Below are 23,302 nucleotides of genomic sequence, written 5' to 3'. Positions count from 1 at the left end.
TCCCTCTAAGCAACAAAATCAGGTGGTTGCTCTATATCAAATCACCATAAAGAAAAGAATTCTTGATATCAAGCTGATGAATAATCCAGTGATTCAACGCATCTAGAGATATTAGGAGTTGAATCGAGACGATATTAGTAACTGGAAAGAAAGTTTCCTCATAATTGAGATCGAGAACTTGTGCAAATCCTTGGGCAACTAATCGTGCTTTTAGGTGATTTATGTAACACCCCTCGCCCGTATCCAACGACGGAATAGGGTTCGAGGTGCTACCTAACTTAAACTTAATCAATCTTAGGAAATCAAGTCATAAAAATCTTGATCAAGTTAAAAATTTTCGTTTCATAAGCAATATGTCCCTTAAATGGGCTTACAAGGCCCAAAACGTACATTCAAGATGGTTCGGGACCAAACCGAGAACTTAAGAAGAACATGGAAAACTTTGTGCTTTAAGGCTCCATACACCCGTGTGGGTAAAGACCATGTGGCCACACATGCCTATGTGGCTTGGGACACACCCGTGCTCTCAGCCCGTGTGAAAATCTGACTTAAGAACATGACCATGGCACACGCCCGTGTGACCTACCCGTGTACAACACTGACTAAAAAGTTTAAGTGCAGGGGAAGCACGACCAAAACACACGCCTATGGGAGTGAGCCGTGTGTCACACATGGCCTAGACACACGCCCGTGTGTCATGCCTATGTGGACAAAAAAGAGGCTGTTTCCAAGCCATTTTGTCACCCAATTTACCCAACCTACACAAGATCATTTCAATACACAAATTTCTCCATAATAGACACCAATTCATCCATAGAAAGAACATTATATGCATTTATGAAAATGAAAAATAGCCATTATTCTAGGCTTGATACAAAATGAAGGGCTTTGACTTAGGCCAAAATACATAACCAATTTCTCATTTAAATTAACATCCTAGTCTAGCCCTATACATGCCATACTCAAAAGAATATTTGTACTATACAAAGTGCTTCGATTGATAGTGTGATCGATATCTCCGACTTCAAAGAATCCTTGAGCTAATTAAGCGGCACTGAAAGAAAAAGGGAAAGAAAAGAGAGTAAGCATAAAGCTTAGTAAGTTGCATATAAATAAATATACAACAACAATTTTACCATTAGTCATCATACTCATAGCTCAAAGGTAAGCATAAACTTGACTTACTCATTACCGTCTACTAAAATCACATTTTCTAATTTGAACTCATTACTCATGCATACCAAATAGGTACCTATATCACTTAGAACATTATTATACTTTCCTTGTTAAGTCACTTTCATAACCTTTAAAGTTAAACCTTTCAGAAAACTACCAGATATTCTATAAGCCTCGAACATGGGATAAGTTGCTGGTGCCATGTCCCAGACATCGTCTTACACTAGCTATCATCATCGAGGCTGATGCCATGTCCCAGACATCGTCTTACACTAGCTATCATCATCGAGGCCGATGCCATGTCCCATACGTGGTCTTATACTAGCTCTCATATATAGTGCTGATGCATGTTCCAGACATGTCTTACACTAGCACAACTCTTAGCCGATGTGTGTCCCAGACACGTATTACACTGGCTATCATCGTCAAGGCCGATGCATGTCCCAGACTTGTCTTACACTGGCACTCATCTCTGTGCCGATGCCATGTCCCAGACATGGTCTTATACTGGCACTCATAATGTGGCCGATGCATGTCCCAGACATGTCTTACACTGGCACATAAGAAATTTGAACGTTATGGCATGAATATCCGGTTTGTTTCCTAGGGTCTCAACTAGACCATTCCACTATCTCAATCATTAATATACAATCTTAGTTCAAAATCTAGCAATTCATACTATATCAATTCAATGACAATTCGAATACATACATTAACAATGTAGTCGTATTATTTACATACAAATTACCTTGATTTACAAATTATGCTTGACTAGTCTGTTTAGTCGGATTGCTTGGCTTTGCCCTGGTCTAAGTTCAGTTTTGGTAAATCTTGATCTATAATAACAAAATGCACTCATTTAGTCACTAATTACAATTAGGCAATCATAAATTCACTTCTTTGGAAAAATGACCATTTTGCCCCTAAACTTTAACAAAATGACCATTTTACCCCTATGCTCGAAAATCGATTTTTATCGAATTTCTTTATATTTAAATCCTAGTTAAACTCTTTTTACTGCTATAGCAATCCCAAAATATCACTATTTCACACTCATATCACCTATTTTGCAACTTACATAAAATAGTCCCTTTTGGTGTTTTCATGCTAATACCTTTCACAAAAGTTGTTTATGTCACAACTAGGACTGATATTCTTCCATAAAAACTTAGCAAACATCACAAATCATTTCATGGAAAAGCCCTAAACTCTCAATCACTTTGCAAAATAGACCCCTCATTTGAATGCTTATGCTTCAAGTGTCTCAAAAGTGCAAAAATTATTAACTAGAGACATGGGAATCACTTACTTGTTGAGGTAATATGTTGCTGAAATTTCAAAGCTTCAAAAACCCCTCTTTTGCTGATATTTTTGGTGGGGAGAAGACATGGAGAAGAAGAAAATAATAGATAAGCTTTTTAGGCATTATTTTATCACCAACTCATGACATCATTCACATAAACTTTGACTATTTGACCAATTTTGCTTCCTATGGCCGGCCACCTTGCTTCTAGGGGTCCAATTACTCTTTAAAATCCCATAATTTTAGTTCTCTAGCTATTTAACACATTTGGGTACTAAAAGCAACTTTTAAATTTTATGCGATTTAGTCCTTTTTAGCAATCGGGCTCACAAACGTTAAAATTGGCTCACCAAATTTTTCATGCACTATTATAATCATGTTACAACCTCATAATTGTAATAAAATAAATTTTCTAACTTCAGATTTGTGGTCCTGAGACCACTGTTCTGACTAGACCCTAAATCGGGTTGTTACAATTTATCTGGCCATCGGAACCATTCGCCTAAACTCTTTCTTATATTTTATCAAACATTGATACTTAGGAAGTGAATGGAAAATTGTGTAACAACAAGATGACACAAATCTCTACCATTTGAGTATTATTTTCTCATAAAAAAGTAAGCACTAAAGCATGATTGTAAATGAAATTTGTAGCTTTTTGAGCTTTTTGAAAAGTTTGATCAATGATAGGAAAGTTGTAACACCCTTTACTTGACCCGATCGTCGGGTTCGAGCTACAGGTTGCCACATTCATTACCGGAGCAACTTCAGACAAATATATATATATACCATAAAACCATTTACACATGCAACTAAGTGTAATTTACATTTATACTATGCTACATAATTTATTCTGGGTCACACACGAGCTTACAAAAGCCATTTTGCTAACTCGAGGTTGAATTAGGACCAAATTGTGAAGTTTTCAAAATTTTGGGCTGATGCTGCAACATCATACTTTCCACGTCACAACATCGTCAACTCATTGAGTTATGTTGCCACCTTTAGCATCTTAATGCCATAACCCCACTCACTATTGACCTATGTCGCGATGTTGGGAATTCATGGTCACGACATTGCCCCTGTTTTGGCAACGTAATACTTTGGTACGATTTTTATGCTTTTAAGCAAACACCTAAATGCTTTCATACATCTTTCTATTGGATTTTGTGCCCTAAGTGTAGTATACTCATTTGTACACTTGTATTTTTTCGAACAAATTGTTAATAAAATTATTCATGAATTACATTAATACCTTTTATATATTATCCTCACGTGATTTTTGTATGTAAAGGAAAATAGAAGCAGATATTAGCTCATTGGTTGTCTAATATTTAACTAATATTAAGCGATATTATGTGATCGAATCATAACACGAAAAGACCACTTATATTAGTAGACGAACCTAAACATATCCTTAGTTTAACTAGAAATGAGCAAACCGATTGAAAGACTAATATGTCATCTATCTAGTCCAATTTAAGAGATGTTTTATCTTGAGCATCAGAGCAAATGACTCTTGGAAGATAGGCATAGATGTGACTGACTAGATTGATAGTACATTGAATAGAACCCAAGTAGAATAGATCTTGAATAAACTTATGAATTTATTCACTTCTAATGTTCATAGTGTGACATACCTTAATCTTGAATGGACAATAGACTATGTATGTGTGGCTCGTACACTTTGACGTAAGTAAAAACTAAGTTTGAATAGATAATGAACCAAAAGCTGGTGCGTTGGATATATGACTTTTGCAGTATGTAGCAGCATTCACAATAGTGGAATTCATAGCCCAAGACATGGGTAAATGGTATCCTTTCATTGGCATTATACGATAGATGAAAAGTAAACGTGGTCATGGGTCGTTCGTCTTTATGATGAATGACTTGATTACTATTTGATAGTAATTGACTTTTCATGAAGGAAGGTGTAATGGTTACCATGAGAGGAAATAGGATCATATTGGAAGAGTAGATTTATCGTAAAGAGATTAAGGTTATTCTTTAAGGGTAACACATTTATGAAAAGGTCATTGGATTAACACTTATTGAGTTGGTTTAGTAATGGTATGATATTAGGGAGAGCTCAGTTAGGGTGAGCAAAATTCAAATTGACTCAAAAAAACTTTGAATTTTGAATTATTTGAGTCAAATCAATTTTTTTTTCAAATTTCAAATTCGAGTCGAGTTGAATTTTTGAATTTGAAAAACTTGAATAAACTGAATACCTAACTACCCCCACCCCAACCCCCTTGGTCTACCCCACTAACACTTTACCCCTTTTTCTCTTCAAAATGTTTTACTTTCCCTCCCTCTTTTTACCCCAAAATCAAAATCCCCCAAATTTTTTATTCCCCCTTTACCCCTAAAAATATTTACTTTCCCTCCCCCTTTACCCTTAAAAATCAAAATCCCCCCAAAAATCTTTTATTTCTCCTTTTTACCCTCAAAAATCAAAATCCTCCATTCATCTTCATTAATTTTTTCTATTTGTTCACTAGTTTACTTCAATTTTTCTTTGTATGATCATGTTTAAAAACTTTAAAGAAAAATATTTTCAAAAAATATTACATAAAAATAAGAAAACACCAAAGTCATTTTTTTTAATTTAACTCGAACAAATATATTCAATTCAATTCGATTCAAATTCCACCTTACTTGATTCAATTTGAGAAAATTTCAAATCGAGTTAGGATGATAAAATAGGATTCATCAACTTGATTAACTCAAAATTTTTTCATTCGATTTGATCGAGTGCTCCCTCTAAGCTCAGTCATGAAACTATAGTAGAATGACTTCGTGACTAAATGAGTTTATAATTAATAGGCAAAAGACTGGAACTTAATTATTAATCATTTGAGTCCTAATCACATATGTCAAATCAGTCCCTCTGCTAGGTCGTTGAATCTAGAATTGAATTGCATGTTGAATCAAATGAATAGAAAATAGATAGAAATGGTAAAGTTAGAGAAATGAGAAACATTAAGAAATGAATATGATTTTCTCACTAAATGGAAATAACCCTGAAAAATTAGTTTATGTTTCTTGAATTAGTAATTAATTGATATTCAAAATGGAATTAAATTAATTAGTCAAAGTGAATCCATTGAATGTAGAAATATTAAATATATTTTCTTATAGATTCTTTTATGGTAAAGTTATCATGATTTTAACAAAATTAGAATCGAGTTGAGAAAATTATTTAGAAAATTAATTAATTTAAATTATTTTATGATGTTTATATTGGAAAATAGAAAAACATGTATTAGATTGAATTGAATTATAAAGTGCATGGTTAAAAATCAAGGAAACACTTATAATTGGACCCTATATGGGAGAGGCTCGAAACCCCATCATAATACATATGAGGGGAAGCATATCTGATCTGTCACAATTCATTGTGGCAAATTAAGCTCTTTTCATTACTTAATGAGCTCGTATTCAAGTAATTTGTTACTTTTCATTCAGTTTATGAACTTAGTTACTTTTATCTTCGAATTCAATAAAACGAGCAATTTAGTGTGTTTTATGACCTATTAGGCCAATCTAGGCCTAATGAAGGATTAATGTGTTAATTGAGTGTGCAGGACATGAAATAAAAAATGAATTGCATGTTGAATCAAATGAATAGAAATGATAAAAGTTAAATAAATGAGTTATATTCGGAAATGTATGTGGTTTCTCACTAAGTATAGAAATAAATATAAAATTAATTTAAGTTTTTCAAATTATTATTTAATTAATTGAAGTTCAAAATGGAATTAAATTTATTGGTCATTGTGAATCTGTTGAATGTAGAAACTAAATATATTTTCTAATAGATTCTTTTACACTGAAATTGTCATGATTTTAACGAATTAGAACTGGGTTGTGAATATTATTAATTTGGAAAATTTAAATTATTTAAATTAATTTAATAAACAGTGTCTATTTTGAGAAATAGAAAAACATTTACTAGGTTGAATTAAATTATAAATGTTGGATTAAAAGTTCAGGAAGCACATATAATTGGACCCAATACAGGAGAGACCCAAATACCCATCATAATACATATAAGGAGAGGCATACCTTATTAGCCCTTCTCTCCTAGTTCAACTAGGGGATTGAATTTTCTATTAAATAGGCATTAAATGCATTCTACTAATTCAACTAGGGTTTCACTTTCTCTCCCTATAAATAGATGACACTAGTAGGACTAAAAATACAATAAGTTACACACAACTTTGAAATATTGTTATTTTGGTCGAAATAGTAATAAATTATTTCTAAGAATAAGTTCTATTTTTCGAAAATAAAAATTCTACTGATTTCTATAAGAAAGATTTGTTTTTCTATTGAAAGTAAGAAAATTATTTCTAGTTTTGTATTTGATTTATAATTATTCAAGTCTACACTCAAAGCAGCTTGTGGTACGATAATAATGGAGAAGACCATTCAATTGAAAGACGAAAACATCTAGGACCCGTCTAGCTCAAAGCACAAGTATTACTTTGGGAAAAATTTTATTGTTATAAATATCACAAATTAGCTTGGTTTTCAAAATTTTATTTTTTCGCTGTGTAAAAAAAACCGTTTTCAAATTGAATTTTTTAAAACAATTGGTATTAGAACCAAGTTGTGCTATGTTTATAGCATAAAAGGATACCAAAATTTTCTCTCTTTTTCATGTTTGGTTAATTTTCATAAGTGATGTGTGCACTGGGGCTTGTAAAACTGTAGTTAATTATAACAATTGAAGTGTGGTATTGCAAATACTAAAATATATGAACTTTTTTAGCACCTTTTAAGCACTAATTCATGTAGTTTCTAAGTAATTTTTGTCAACTTTTATAATTTTATTATAAAATAATTAAATTGAACTTAATTTATAAAAAAATTTGAATTTTAGTTATTTTTATAATAATTTTGCATAATTTGGGTTATTTTTGACAGTTTTGTATAAAAGGTGAAAAATCAGCTCAACAGTCACATTGAAAGAATTAGATGAGACACCTTTGGAGCTCAAGATGATGAATTAATAGCCATGAGGATTTAAATTTATACTTTTGGACTCTCGTGAAGTAGTTGGTCCAATTAAATTTTTATTGACGAAAAATGGACAACATGAAGTAGAGAAAAGGGCCTGAATTGAGCAAATAAAGAGGGACGATGGACAAGCTCAAGAGAGCAGCCTAAGTCGTTCCATCTTGTTGACCAAATAAGCTAAACTTAGCTGATTTTAACACTTACAAAAAACCCTTAAACTCTCTTTAATTTCCATTCAAACCCCTCTCATTTTCATTCAATTAATTTCTAGGCACAAGCTAAAAATAGCAAGTTCATTCAAACACTCCTCCCACCTAGCATGGCTGGCCATATGAAGGGTGATTCCATGCTATTTTTAGCTAATTTGAGCTGCCAAATTCAAGTATAAATAACCCCTTCACTTTCTCATTCAACACAACTCTTATCTTTCATTCATCTCTACTCCACTTCTCTTTCACTCTCTTGTCTTTCCATTTCGTGTCTTTCTTCACTTTGCCTATTTCCCCTCTTGAAAAAGAACTAGCCTACCCCTTGGAGAAGCAAAAATCAAGCATTAGTGAAGGCCTTTGATTGACAGAAAGAGCAGAGAAGAAGAGGAGTGCACTAGTTCGGCTTTAGAAAATCACTGAGTTTTTTTTCTAGTTCCCTTCTCTTTATCTTTTTCAGTTTATTCCTGTTAAATATGACTCCTATTTTCAGTCAAATTTGAAAAATAATCTTTCAGTTAAACTTTGTTTACTTGTTTCAATCAAACACTGATTAGTTTAGATTATTTTATTATTATTTGATCTATGAATTTAGCCTATAAATAGGCTCTTTTACAACCTTAGAAAATATACCCATTAGAGATTAGACCTCATAACGCATTTAGAGAATTTTGTGTTTACGTTTTGTGAGTTCTTTGTTTTCGGGTTTTTGGGGTTTAGTTTTTATCTCCATCTTTTGTACTCTTCGTTCTTTTGTCATTATAGTAAAATTATCTTTACCCGTGGTTTTTTATCCTCTTTGGAGGGGTTTTTCCACGTTAAATTTGTGCGTTCAATTTCTAAATTTATTCCGCAATTTTCTTGTTCGTTGCTTAACCGGGTTAAAATCCTAACAATTCCATTATTATAAATATGAATACTTGTTATGTTGATGTTCCCAATTTAATTAAAATGACCTAAATCTCATTCATGTAAGACTAATTGCATTCTGTCCACTTAAATTGTTAAAATCAAGTTTGTGTTGTTATAGGCTTTGGTAGTTTGTTCAATTAAATAAAATCATGCCTATGTTACACTTGTATTATAATTGTAAGGTAACAAATGAATTAATTATTAATTAGATTGAAATTATAATTAATTGACACAGTATTTAATTGGTGCATGTTTAATCTTCTAAGGTAGCTGAGGGTTAAATTTAGTAGATATATTAAACAATGTAATCGCCTTGCATAACTGATAAGATTGTTGTGATTTTAATATAGAAATATATTTAATTCACTCTGTCTTATACTTTCTTATGAAAATTGATTGATTACTCTAGCATAGGAATATGTTTTGAAAGATTGATTAATTTAATAAGCTTGTATGTTAAGAAAATACCAATTTGCCATGAAATTATTCGTAACAACATGAACATAGTTTTAATAATTCTAAGTTAAAGAATAAAATTGATCTAACACATTTATGTCATATTAATTAAAACCGTTTTTAGAAATTGTGCATTTGGAATTTATTTTCTTAGTTAATCATTTAGTTAATTTTTAGTTTTTCTATCACATCTTTTAAATCAATACATTTTTTTCCACCATCAAGTTGCTTAAACTTGCATTAAATACTTGCTTGTACAGTCCTTATGGGTACGATAACTCGACATACTTGTCACTTTATTACTTGATACGATTGTGTACACTTACACATTTTCGTCATTCCAAGTTTTTGGCGCCGTTGTTGGGGACTATTTTAAAAGACATTATTTGTGAAATTATTAATTTTTCATTTTGGTCTATTTTCTGTTTAATTTTAATTCTATTATTTTTTGTGATTGTTTCAGGTGTTTATGAGTATTGATTGAATTATCGACTTACTCCTCGTAGAGCCTGAAATAGAATGAACTATCAGATAAAGGAGAAGACAAACAAATCAAAGAATGACCAAAGAGATGAATTTTAAAAATCGAGACCAAGGAAATGGAACAAATCATGTTGAAAATCATATCCTTATTACTGATGATAAGAATAGAGCTCTAAGACAGTATGTCGTGCCATTGTTTTATAAGCTTAATCAGGGTATTAGGAGACCCAAGATCAAGGCACAACAATTTAAGCTGAAGCTAGTCATGTTTCAAATGCTTCAGATAGTGGGTCAGTTTAGTGGAATGCCTACTGAAGATCCTCACCTTCACCACAAATTATTTATGGAGGTGAGTGATTCCTTTAAATTAGTCGAAGTACCTGAAGATGCGCTAAGAATAAATGTAACACCCGTAACTCGTATCTGTTTCCAGAATAGGGCTACGAGGCATTATCGATCAATTTCAGCATATAACATACATTTATCATTCATGAACACATTATCATATAAACATTAATCAAACATAATCACATTGTCCCTTATAAAGCTCTACGAGACCTTAAAACATGCTTAAAAGAGGTTCAGGACTAAAGCGATAACATTTAAAAACTTTAGGAAACTTAGAAAATTTTCATGCATATAGGGTTCACACGCCCGTGTGAACAGCAGACGGCCACCAGATACGCCCATGTCACAGACCGTATGAAAACAGGGTATACATATTGACTTGCACCACACGACCGATAACACGCCCGTGTGCCATGGCCGTGGGAAAACTGAAGGGTTATTGACCTGGGTCACACGGCTAGTGACTCGCTCATGTGCCAGCCTATGTGCCACACACGGCCAATAGACACACCTGTGTGTTTAGATCGTGTCAAACCTGTAGGGTATACTGACTTAAATTCGAAGGGTACCTCAGGGGACACACGACCGTGTAGCATGACCGTGTGTCGTACAAGGCTAAGACACACGCCTGTGTCTATGCCCGTGTGGACAAAAATAGGCAATTTGCAAAGCCAATTTGCTACCCTTTTTGCATATACCTACATAAGCTCATATGGTACCAACTTAAGTCACAAATATGCAACCAAAACTCATCAATCAATACACAAATATACCAAATCCAATATTTCAAGCATATCATTTCACCATTTCTATCCATTACCAAAACATACCATTGATAAACAATCAATCTCGTAATCATCAAACCATCTTAATTTCTATAATAAACTTGCCAATCACATAGCCAAATATATATATATACGACAAACACATATATGAACACATATCATAAGCCAAATTCACATTCAATATTACCAACATTCACAAGTCAACTTATATGACCAAACACACACCAACATTTACAAGCCAAATCACATGGCTAATATCACAACTCAAAGTACCATAACTAGCCTATACATGCCATATACCATATATATACAACTCAAAAGTACCAAGTAGTTGGTTAGATAGTGTGACGTAGTCTCTAACGATCCCCGAATCTGAGCTAGCTTTGAATTCACTATAAAACATAAAAGAAACAAACAAGGTAAGCTATAAAGCTTAGTAAGTTCGTATGATATAAACTTATCTAATCACAAATATATCATTCAATAATTTAAGCATAATAATATGTAAAACTTGATTACTAACAAACCTTTCACCTTCATGTTCATATGCTATATGTAAACTTCATGACTTATTCAGTTTCAAACTCATAAAATACATATACATACCTGTATTAATCCATAACTAGTTCATACATACAAAATATGCCATTGAATACTCGATATTTCGCACACTAAGTGCCATACCAAATGTCTCGCACACTAAGTGCCATTTTCAATGTCTCACACACTAAGTGCCATACTCAATGTCTCGCACACTAAGTTCCATACTCAATGTCTTGCACACTAAGTGCCGTACTCAATGTCTTGCACACTAAGTGCCGTACTAAATGTCTTGCACACTAAGTGCCGTACTAAATGTCTCGTACACTAAGTCCCGTACTCAATGTCTCGTACACTAAGTGCCATACTCAATGTCTCGCACACTAAGTGCCGTACTCAATGTCTCGCACACTAAGTGCCGTATATAGCTGAAGCTATCTTAAATCGCACACTAAGTGCGATACTCAATATCTCACACACTAAGTGCCGTATATAGCTGAAGCTATTTTAAATCACACACTAAGTGCTAAACATAGCCGATTTGTCGTCGAATATGACCATAATCTCATATATACAATTTATGCAATATCAAAGCATTAAAACCATAATTGTAATAATGTTTATCACGTACGAACTTACCTTGGATGCTGAAACGACAATTTGAGTCGATTATTCGATAACTTTTATTTTTCCCCGATCTAGGTCTGAATTCTTCCTTTCTTGATATTCTCAAAGTACCATGGCCAAACTTTTAAACACAAAAATGGTGTCTTTTTCTTCTTCCAAATCGGTTAGATGAAGATGATAGCTTTCAAATTATGCTTTTGTTTTATTATTATACTTAAAAGGCTATCAAATTATGCTTTTGTTTTATTATTATACTTAAAATAACCAAATTACCATATTAACCTTTAATAAAAACCATTAAAAATCATTTATGCATGGCCATCTTTGTCCACTCAACCTTTTAATGGTCTATTTACAACATAAGGACCTTAACATTAAAGTTCTATAGCTATTAAACACCTTTAGCTAATAGAACAACACTTTTGCATTTTATGTGATTTAGTCTTTTTTCTCAAATTGACTATTCAAACAACAAAATTAGCTCACTAAATTTTCACACATACATACTATCATGCTGTAAACACAAAAAATAATATTAAAATAATTTTTCAACCTTAGATTTTTGGTTCTGAAACCACTGTTCTGATTTAGATAAAATCGAGCTGTTACAATAAAATAGTTCCCATATTCACTAAGGGATAGAGCTCGAGCTTGGTTGAACTCATTGCCACCAGATTCCATTACCACATGACCAGAGTTATCAGAACGCTTCCTTATGAAATATTTCCCACCTAGCAAGAACGCTAAGTTGCAAAATAAGGCTACTACCTTCCAAAAGATGGATGACGAGTCCTTATATGAGTCATGGGAAAGATTTAAAGAATTGTTATGAAAATGCCATCATCACGGAATCCCACATTGCGTCTAACTAGAGACATTTTGCTCATACAAGGATAGTAGTAGACGCTTTTGCCAATGGTGCTCTCCTTTCTAAATCTTATAATGAGGCTTATAAAATTATTGAGATAATTGTTAGCAATAATTACAGTGACCAACCAATCAAGCAGCCTCGAGATGAGTCGTAGGAGTACATGAAGTGGATGCCTTCACTTCACTTGCAGCCCAGGTATCTTCGATATCCTTAACGCTTAAAATTTTTACTACTACTAGGTTTAACAATGTTGCAGCTCAGCCACCCAATCAATTCAAGAATATAACATGTGTTTATTATGGGGAAGGGTACTTGTTTGAAGATTTCCCTGCAAACCCAGAATCTATGTATTACATAGGTAACTAGAACTAGAACTGAGGTAGACAAGGACCACGATCCAATTTTTATAACCCATATTTGCGAAACCACTTGAATTTCTCTTGGAGTAACCAAGGGTTGGAGCCAGTAACACTTATGCACAACCCAAACTGACCGAACCACTTGGATTTACCCAACAAGTTCAGAAACCACCATAAGCCGAACGTTCCAATAGTCTAGAAAAGCTATTGAAGGTATATATGGAAAAGAATGACACAACTTTAAGAAATTTGGAGAATCAAGTGGATCAATTTGCTACTGAACTTAGGAACCAACCACAAGGCACTTTTCCTAGTGATACGGAAAATCCAAGAAATTCAGGGAAGGAAAATAGTATAAAATTGAATCTAAGGAGTGAAAAGATGTTAGAGCCCAATACTATCAAAGTTGAGGAAGAGCCAGCTAATGCTCGAGATAAAATGGAAGTTCAACCAAGTGTTGACAATCCAGCTTCACCAGAACCAAAATTTGTAAAATCAGATAAGGTAACTTCTAAACCAGTTAATTCTGATAAACTAACATCTTTTTTAAATGTAGAAGTGACACAACTGATGAATTTCCTAGTTCAAGTAAATAATCCTCCACTGCCCTACCTGTAAAGACTTCAAAATTAGAAATAAGAAGTCCAGTTCAAGAAGTTCCTAGGCGTACTTAAGCAACTTTATATGAACATCCTATTGGTAGAAGCTCTTGAGCTGATGCCAAACTACGTAAAATTTATAAAGGATATTTTGTCCAAGAAACAAAGACTTGGAGAATTTGAGACGATAGCTCTAACAAAGGAGTGCACAGCATTCCTACAAAATAGACTACCCCTAAAGATGAAAGACCCTAGATGTTTTACCATACCTTGCAACATCGGAACAACTTATTATGGTAAGGCACTATGAGATTTGGGTGCGAGCATCAACTTGAAGCCCATGTCCATATATAGAAAATTAGGGATAGGTGAAGTTAGACTAACTACAGTTACACTTCAATTAGTAGATTGATCCTTAGCAAATCCAAAAGGAAAAATTGAGGATGTATTGGTACTTGTAGACAAATTTATTTTTTATGTCGACTTTGTTATTTTAAACTTTGAAGCAGATAATGAGGTGCCAATCATCCTAGGAAGGCCTTTCCTAGCAATTGGAAATACCTTATTGATGTGCAGAAGGGTGAGCTTACCATGCATGTTCAGGACGACCAGGTAATGTTCAATGTTTTTAAATCTATATGTTTTTCTGACACAATTGATGAGTGTTCTGCAGTATCTGAGTTCAAAGAGTTAGCCGTAAAATGGGAACTCAATTCTATTGAGGACCCATTGGAACAAATCTTCATGTCAAAACCTCTAAGTGATAAAGAGGAAGAGGAATATTTAGCTTTGTTAGAATCTAACTTAAAGGGATTTAATCTGCAGTCCCGCTTTGAATATTTGGAGTTAGAGAGCAGAGAGCATGTCCAACCAAAACCATCGATCGAAGAGCCACATAAATTAGAATTTAAGATACTTTCTTCACACTTAAAATATGTTTATTTAGGTAACGCTTCTACTTTTTCTGTTATTATTTCAGCAGAGTTAACTAAAGAGCAGGAAGAAAAACTATTTAGAGTGTTGAAACAATTCAAAAAGGCTATTGGATAGACCATAGCCAATATTCATGGTATTGGTCCATCTGTGTGCATACAAAAAATCATCCTAGAAGGTGGCGAAAAAGGAATGATTGATGAACAACGAAGATTGAATCCCATTATGAAGGATGTGGTTAAAAAAGAAATTATTAAGTGGTTAGATGTGGGTAAAATTTATTCCATTTCAGACAGCTCATGGGTAAGTCTAGTCCAGTGCATGCCAAAGAAAAGAAGCATTACGACAATGGAAAATGAAAATAATGAGTTGATATCGACCAAAATGATTACGGGATGGACAATTTGCATAGATTACCAAAAATTGAATAAGGTGACTTGTAAAGACTACTTTCCTTTGTTGTTCTTGGATCAAATGCTGGATAGACTCACAGGGTGAGACTATTACTGTTTTCTAGATGGATATTCTAGATACAACCAAATTACAGTAGCTCCAGAGGACCAAGACAAAACAACATTCACATGCCCGTATGCTACGTTTGCCTTTAGATGTATGTGTTTTGGTTTGTGTAATGCTCCTGCTACGTTTCAAAGATGTATAATGGAGATTTTTAGTAACATGGTTGAGAAGTTTTGGAAGTTATATAGATGATTTTTTAGTGTTCGAATACACTTACGATGACTACCTAGCCAGTCTAGCAAAGGTACTAAGGCAGTGCGAAGAAACAAACCTTGTACTTAATTGAGAAAAATGCGATTTCATGGTACGATAAGGTATTGTTTTGGGGCACAGAATAATGAGACAAAGGATCGAGGTAGATAAAACAATGGTAGATGTTATTGAGAAACTCCCACCTCCAACATCTGTTGTAACACTCCTAACCCGTATCCGTCGTCGGATTAGGATTACGAGGCATTAACGAACAAAAACACATCTTCAAACAACCACACATTTATACAAGTCAAATTCATATATATATAAAACATAAGTTCAATTAAAATAATAAACATGATTTTATTAATCATAATATAATATATAAATCATATTAAAATATAAATCAATAATGAACCTCTACCAAAATACCTCGAACAACCATATTTATTCACTAAAATTAAATTCATATATTCAACATCATATTTATACACTTACATATATCAAACCGAAACATTATATACTTAATTACATAAGTGAAAAGCCAAATCATCAATCAAAATTTTATTACCTAAATTCACATTCCATTGAATGTATTTACCAACCAAATTATACTACTCAAATAAACTAACTAGAATTTTAAAATAATATACCATTAGAGATCGATACAAAACCATATTTATCTTTTGTTTATTAGGATAACGAAGTTTACCTATATAAATATATACCTTAAAATGAGTTATATATATATAAAATCCATTCATCATGTGCATAATATTTATATAAACAAATACCAAGTACAAGTTGTCATATATTCAAAACATAAACCTTACAAATAACCAACTAATTTATTTAACTAAACCCATAAACATATCATCCATATTATAAGTACACACACATATATATATATTATATGTTATCATGAAACATGGTTGAGTCAATTAAATATACCTATGAATATGCATATATGTATATCATAGTCGATTTTTCATCCACAAATATATGTATGTATATATATATATATATATATATCTATAATCATCAACCAACTCCAAAGCATATATCACATGAAAATAATAACCGAATACCAAAATTAACATGACTAATTGTATAAACAACCATTTAGCATTATAATCAACCACATTTCACAAGTATATATATATATACCGAACTAATATCCAAACATATATTCATTATCTCATTTCAACAATTAGCCGAATGTAGTTGTCAACCAAATGGAATTATTATTATTACAAGTCATAGCCAAATCATTTTAATCAAGAGTAACATAGCAAATATAATTCATACTTATGGGTATACTATAGCTGAATCATCCAAAACACATCCAAATTACTAATCAACTTCAATGCTCCACAAAACACATATCACAAAAATTATTCATCCATAGCATAATATACCATAGCCAAAATAAACTCAAAGCATAAGCAAACATATACAAAATTAACATGGAAATTAAGCCATTTTCGTATGGCTCAAATTATACAAAACCAAAATCTAACATTTCAAAACACATTTCCAGCCTAAACATACCATAATTCAAGTTTGATTATTTAAATACCGAAGCTGTAGATAGTGTGATAGACTTTGCTGACGATCCCCGAGCTTGTAACTTGAATCCAAAATCTATAAAATAGAAACACACATAAAAACACAGAGTAAGCTTTTGAAGCTTAGTAAGTCATAAGCAATTAAACATTCCAAAATTATTATCAACTTATTTAAACTAAACTAAATTATAGTATCATAATATATCATATCCACATATATGTAATTCATTATAAATATATAGTTTTATACTCAATTATCACCCTGGCAGAATACTCATGAAGCCAAATTAACATTATTACCATTTATATTCCACAACCAACTAGTCATTGTAACTTACTTCACGTACCCATTAACATATAAACTTATATGTAATCGCATAGTTTCATATGCATATATTACCCATGAAGCTAAATACATATAATCATGCATGTCTAATACTAAGTTTCATTTCAATAATAATTTCAAGTCCAATTACACTTGATTACGTAAGCCCCTGTATCAAAATAATTCATCATATTCATATATTAAATATATAATCAAAATTACCTAATCATATATGCACATGTTTAAAGATGATTCATGATAAACAAGTTAACTAACTCACAAAGTCAAATACACATCTCACATTCGCATATATCTTCATTTGCACCCTTTCAAGATTTGCAATAATTAATCAAGGTACTTACTTACTTCACCTCAAATAGGTAACGAGTTAAATCATAACTGGCATATAGCTCATTTTACACATTCGAACTCAATTTACCTTTGCCCAATGAACCATTCAGAATTGGATAGGACACTCAGATAATCACACAAATCGTACAATGCCAACGTCCCAGACGTGGTCTTACATGTAGTCACATATCGATGCCTCTGTCCCAGACAGGGTTTTACTCGTAAACACATATCGAAATCACATATCGATGCCATGGTCTTACTCGTACACATATATCAAAATCCTATGTCATGACATATGTATCCTAATTATTCCTAAGGTTCATACGGGGCTTTCGGATGTCGTAACTCGGTCGAAACGAATGCTTGAATATGGTTACCAAGATTATACACATTCGTCAACAACATGGATGAATTCATACATTACATACCAGCATATATATTTATCATTTAACGAAAATTAGGCACGTCTATTCGCTTATAAACTTACCTCGGACGATGTAAAACGGAACAGAGCGGCTAGTCGACAACTTTCGTTTTTCCCCAATCCCAATCCGATTTCTTTGGTTCTTGATCTAAACATATTCAAATTAAACTCATTCAAACATATTTTCATTCAATTTATTCCAAAAACACATAAATGAGAAAATTACCATTTTACCCCTAACATTTACACTTTTTACAATTTAGTCCTTTTTGCACAAAACACAAAATACACAAAATTTCAACATACCCATGTTGAGTCGAATTTTGCCCACTCTAAAAAAAGTCCATATATTTAATTTATTTCACATTTTAGTCCTTCAAATTATTATTTTTGCAATTTAGTTCCAATAACTCAAAATTATCAAAAACTCCAATACAAAATATGTTAATCTAAAACATATCTTTCATATTTCATCATCAAACAACAAAAATCACAAGCTCTCAACAATAGTATAACTCAAAATATTCACCAAAATAAAAAATTCAAGCATGGATTTTGTAGTACTTGAAGCAACGATCTCAAAAACGTAAAAATCATCAAAAACTGAGCTGAACTCTTACCTTGATTGAGCTTGAAAAGCAACCGAACCTAGGTTTTATTTTCTTTTTCTTTCTTGTTTTAGTTTCGAAAATGATAAAAATAATATGAACATAGTTTCTTTTTTTATGTTTTATGTTATAATATATTTTATTAACTTATGATTTAATTTACTTATTTAACCATACTAAAATTATAACAAAACCATATAATATATGTCCACTACCGTTCATTTAATAAGTCAATGGGATATTTACCACTTAAGGGCTTCCTTTTATAAAGCCAATAACAATTCGACCCTTTATACATTAAACTACCAATTTTTAATTTACGCGATTAAGTCCTTTTATTAAATCGGATACCTAAACGACAAAATTAAATCACAAAAATTTCACAGATATAAATTCACACAAAATAAACATGGAAAATAATTTTAAAATATTTTTCTGACCCAGATTCGTGGTTCTAAAACCACCGTCCCGATTAGGGTCTAAATCGGGCTGTTACATCTGTAAAGGGTGTTAGAAGCTTTTTAAGACATGCCAAATTCTATCGAAGATTTATCAGAAACTTCTCAAAAATTGCTAAATCCTTATGTAAATTATTGGAGAAGGACACAACATTCAACTTTGATGAAGAATGCTTAGAAGCTTTTAATAATTTGAAGAATTGATAGGTCTTGGAACCAATTATTGTCACACTTGATTGAGAATTGCCATTTGAATTAATGTGTGACGTAAGTGACTTTGTGATAGGAGTTGTAATGGGCCAGCGGAGGAAGAAAGTTTTTCATCCCATCTACTACACAAATTAGACTTTAATAGGAGCTTAACCAAATTATACGGTAACAAAAAAAGAGTTACTTGCTATTGTATTTTCTTTTGACAAGTTTCGATCATATCTTGTAGGTACCAAAGTGACTGTTTATACTGATAATTCGACAATCAAATAATTACTTGCCAAGAAAGATGACAAACTGAGGTTGATTTGATGGGTACTTTCTACTTCAAGAGTTCAATATAGAAATTTAAAATTGAAAAGGGGTAGAAAATCAATTAGTAGATGACTTATCCAGATTGGGGCCACAAGAAGGAACTTCTCCTCTTATACTAATTCAGGAGACATTTCCAAATGAAAACATACTTAAGGTAAATCATGTCTATGACACCCATTGGTTTGTTGATTTTGCTAACTATTTAGCTTGTGGTTTGATGCCACTTGATAAGACATATTAGCAAAGGAAAAAGTTTCTCCACGATGTGAAGTACTATTTTTAGGAAGATTCGTACTTGTTCAAACAATACAAAGATTAAATGATTAGGAGATGTGTGGCAAAAATTGAGGTAGAGGAAATTTTATATCATTGTCATTTAGCTCCAAGTGGAGGACACTTTGGAGGATCACGTACCACGGCCAAAGCATTACAAGGGGGGCAAACTCTGTTCAAAGATGAGTATGCCTACATGAAAAGTTGTGATTGAGACTAGAGGAGCGGAAACATAACCAACAAAAATGAGATGCCACGAACTAACATCATTGAGGTAGAATTATTTGATGTTTGGGGTATTGACTTTCTTGGTCTTTTTCCTCATTATTTTGGTCACAGGTATATGCTAGTAGTAGTAGATTACATTTCTAAGTGGATTGAAGCTGAGACATATCCGAAAAACAATGCCAAGGTAGTAATGAAGTTTTTACATAAACATGTGTTCATAAGGTTTGAAACTCCTAGGGCTGTCATTAGTGATGAGGGGTCCCATTTTGTGAACAAACGGTTGAAATGGTTACTCGATAAACAGAGAGTGAAGCACAAGATTGCCACAGCTTACCATCCATAAACAAATGGGCAACCTGAATTGGTGAATACAGAGATAAAAGGTAACTACGAGACCAATCCAAAAGACTGGATGATGCTTTATGGGCCTATAGGACATCAAACAAAACACCCTTAGGGATGTCTCCTTATCAGTTGGTTTTTTGGGAAAGCCTGTCATTTGCCCTTGAAGTTAAAACATAAAGTTTACTCGGCTCTCAAGCAACTCAATTTGGATCTGAAGCTTGCTAAAGAGAAATGGATGCTTCAATTTAATGAGTTAAAAGAATTTTGAATGTTCTCGCATGAAAATGCCAAATTGTTCAAGGAAAGATTCAAAAGATGGCATGACAAGCACATCCGATTTTGAGAATTTGAAGCAAGTTAACAAGTTTTGTTGTTCAATTCCAGATTAAATTTATTTCCAAGTAAGTTAAAATCTTGTTAGTCCGGTCCATTCACTATTCATCACATTTTCCCATACTGGGTTATTGAGCTTCACGGTAAGAAATGTAAATTCAGAGTTAACGTTCAACGCTTGAAACATTACTGGGGTGATAAAATTGAGCAAAATAAACCCTCGCTCATTTTTTCGGATTCCTAATTTTTCTTTCTTATTTTCAAATAAATGACTTAGGTTATATTTTCTAAATTATTATGTTAAAATAAATTCTGTCTAGGAGATTGGAATTTAAGCGGGACCTCTTGTGATCCCTCAAATCTTTCTTAGGGATTGATTTTAACATAATTTTCTAAGAAAATATTTCCTAAGTGGAAAAATAAATTTTATTTTACTGAATAAAAGGGTCAATTCTGATCCAACTGTTACTTTTCTGTTCTTTTTTTCAAATTATTTTTGGGTACAAGTACTTAATTGAATTATTTTAAAAAATTACTTGTGTTTTTTGTGAAAATAAAAGTTTTTAATTTTAATTTTAATTTTAATAAATAAGATAATTATAAATAATATATTAATATATTATATATTAATTTTTATTAACTTTGTATAGCATTAGTTGTAATATTTTAACAATAATTTAATCTTATTTTTTATTAAGAGTTTGTGTTAACATTCACCAAACAATTGCTTTAAATACTCCCACCTTTTCTCCCTCTTCACATCACCTTACCAACTGTCGGCCTCCCTCTCATTAACCTTCCACCACTCTTATCAACCCTTCAACAATCGACCTTAATTCCTTTCACCAAACAACACCTTGCACCCTAGCATTGCATAACCTAAGTTGCCAGCAATTGCAACCGCGGGCCCCAACTGTGGCCTGCAGTAGCCGCACGCACTTGCTCCCCTCGCACCAAGCCATCGCACCTCCCTTATTGTACTTTGTTAAACCCTGCAAACCACCATTCGACCATCTTCTAGTTGCCACCAAGTCGTCTCACCTTCTATATTCCACTCGCCCACATTGTCGTTAGTCACCCTCGAATCCTAACCCGACGCCATTTGCTTCACCCTCATATTATTTTCTTGAGTTCTTATCAATTTTTATAAAGGTGGTAATAAATTGTTATTCAAAAAATTTTAATTTAATTTGATTATTTAACCTTCTGATTTTACACAAATTGTTGGTATTAAATTCTAATTGAATTTTTAGAAAATTATTACTTGTCTTCTTCTTATGTGATGTTCATGTTGAATCATGCCTCATAAAACAACTCGTGGTTCTGCCCAAATCAAAGAACCACAAGACAAATTTCATTCCGAAGAAGCCAAGGCAAGATATAAGAGCATACTCAAGAAACAACAAATTCTTCTGGAGAAAGGTTTTACTTTGGGAAAAAGTAGCTACATTGATTTCATGGCAAGCATTCAAAAAGTTGCTGAAGCTTTAAATTGGGAAGTGTTTTGTGACAAAAGGTTGAATTCAGACGATGAGTTAGATCGAGAATTTTATGCGAATTTGACCTCAAGTGCTTTAACAGAAGTTTTAATCCGAGGAGTTAAGGTACCTCTAAAACCCAAGTTCTATTAATGAATTTTATGAATTACTTGATGTCAAAGACGAAAGATATTCTTCCTTAATGGAAAATATTGAGGTGGAGAAATTGCAAGAAATTCTACGAGAACTTAAAGTTCTGGGTTCTAAATGGGCTGTGTAGAAAAAAGGGACTCATACTTGTCATAGAGAATACTTGACCCCATTAGTGGATGTATGGTTTTATTTTGTCCAATTTAGTCTTATGCCTATCTCACATGGGACTACGATTTTAGTCGAATGAATGGTTTTGTTATACTCAATTATTACAACAAAGACCATTAATGTGGGAAAAATCATCCTGAGAGAAATTCAAAATTGTGCTACAAGACATTCTGGTCCAACTTGTTTCTCTTTTATGGTAACAACCTTATGCTTGAAGGCTAGAATTCATGCGAACATAAAGACTACAAGACATAGATGAGGTACAATCGTCAATTGGTACCTTGTTCAAGTAGCAAAAAATTCTATTCTACAAAAGCAATCTGAATCAAACAATGACACTAAAGAACAAGATATTCTTACAGAACTAGAACCAATGCAACCAGTCGAAATCCTTGACTTGGCAGAACAAATTGAACCAATTTTTGAACCTAACATAACTACCCCAATGTTTAGAGCTCATTCGTCTAGCCCAAATCGTTGAGATGAGTTTTCAAAGTTGATAGACGTACTACAACATATGTAGTGGTAGCAACAAGCTTATTGGAGATACTAAAAAATAGGGGATGACTGAATTAGAGATGCTTTTAAGAAAGTATTTCACAACCCATTTGTTTTTGTGCCTAAATTTCTAGAATTTATATTCGATCCATAGACTCCAATGTCGAGGAAGGTACAAGGCGAGTCAAGCAAAAACAATGATAATGAAGCAAAAGATGGGTCAGATT

At 32.7% G+C, this 23,302-nt stretch overlaps 1 non-coding gene across 1 annotated transcript; it reads right to left on the bottom strand.

Moving 5' to 3' along the window:
• Nucleotides 1–12,610: 12,610 nt before the first annotated feature.
• On the bottom strand, nucleotides 12,611–12,716 carry LOC128282713 (small nucleolar RNA R71). The gene has a single exon (XR_008273068.1). It is a non-coding gene; the product is annotated as a small nucleolar RNA R71 (small nucleolar RNA).
• Between the last annotated feature and the right edge of the window lie 10,586 nt (nucleotides 12,717–23,302).

This window comes from Gossypium arboreum, chromosome 10, assembly GCF_025698485.1.
Source record: "Gossypium arboreum isolate Shixiya-1 chromosome 10, ASM2569848v2, whole genome shotgun sequence".
Lineage (NCBI taxonomy): Eukaryota > Viridiplantae > Streptophyta > Magnoliopsida > Malvales > Malvaceae > Gossypium > Gossypium arboreum.
Note: the sequence above shows the minus strand (reverse complement) of the source record. Positions and strands in the feature narration are given on the sequence as shown.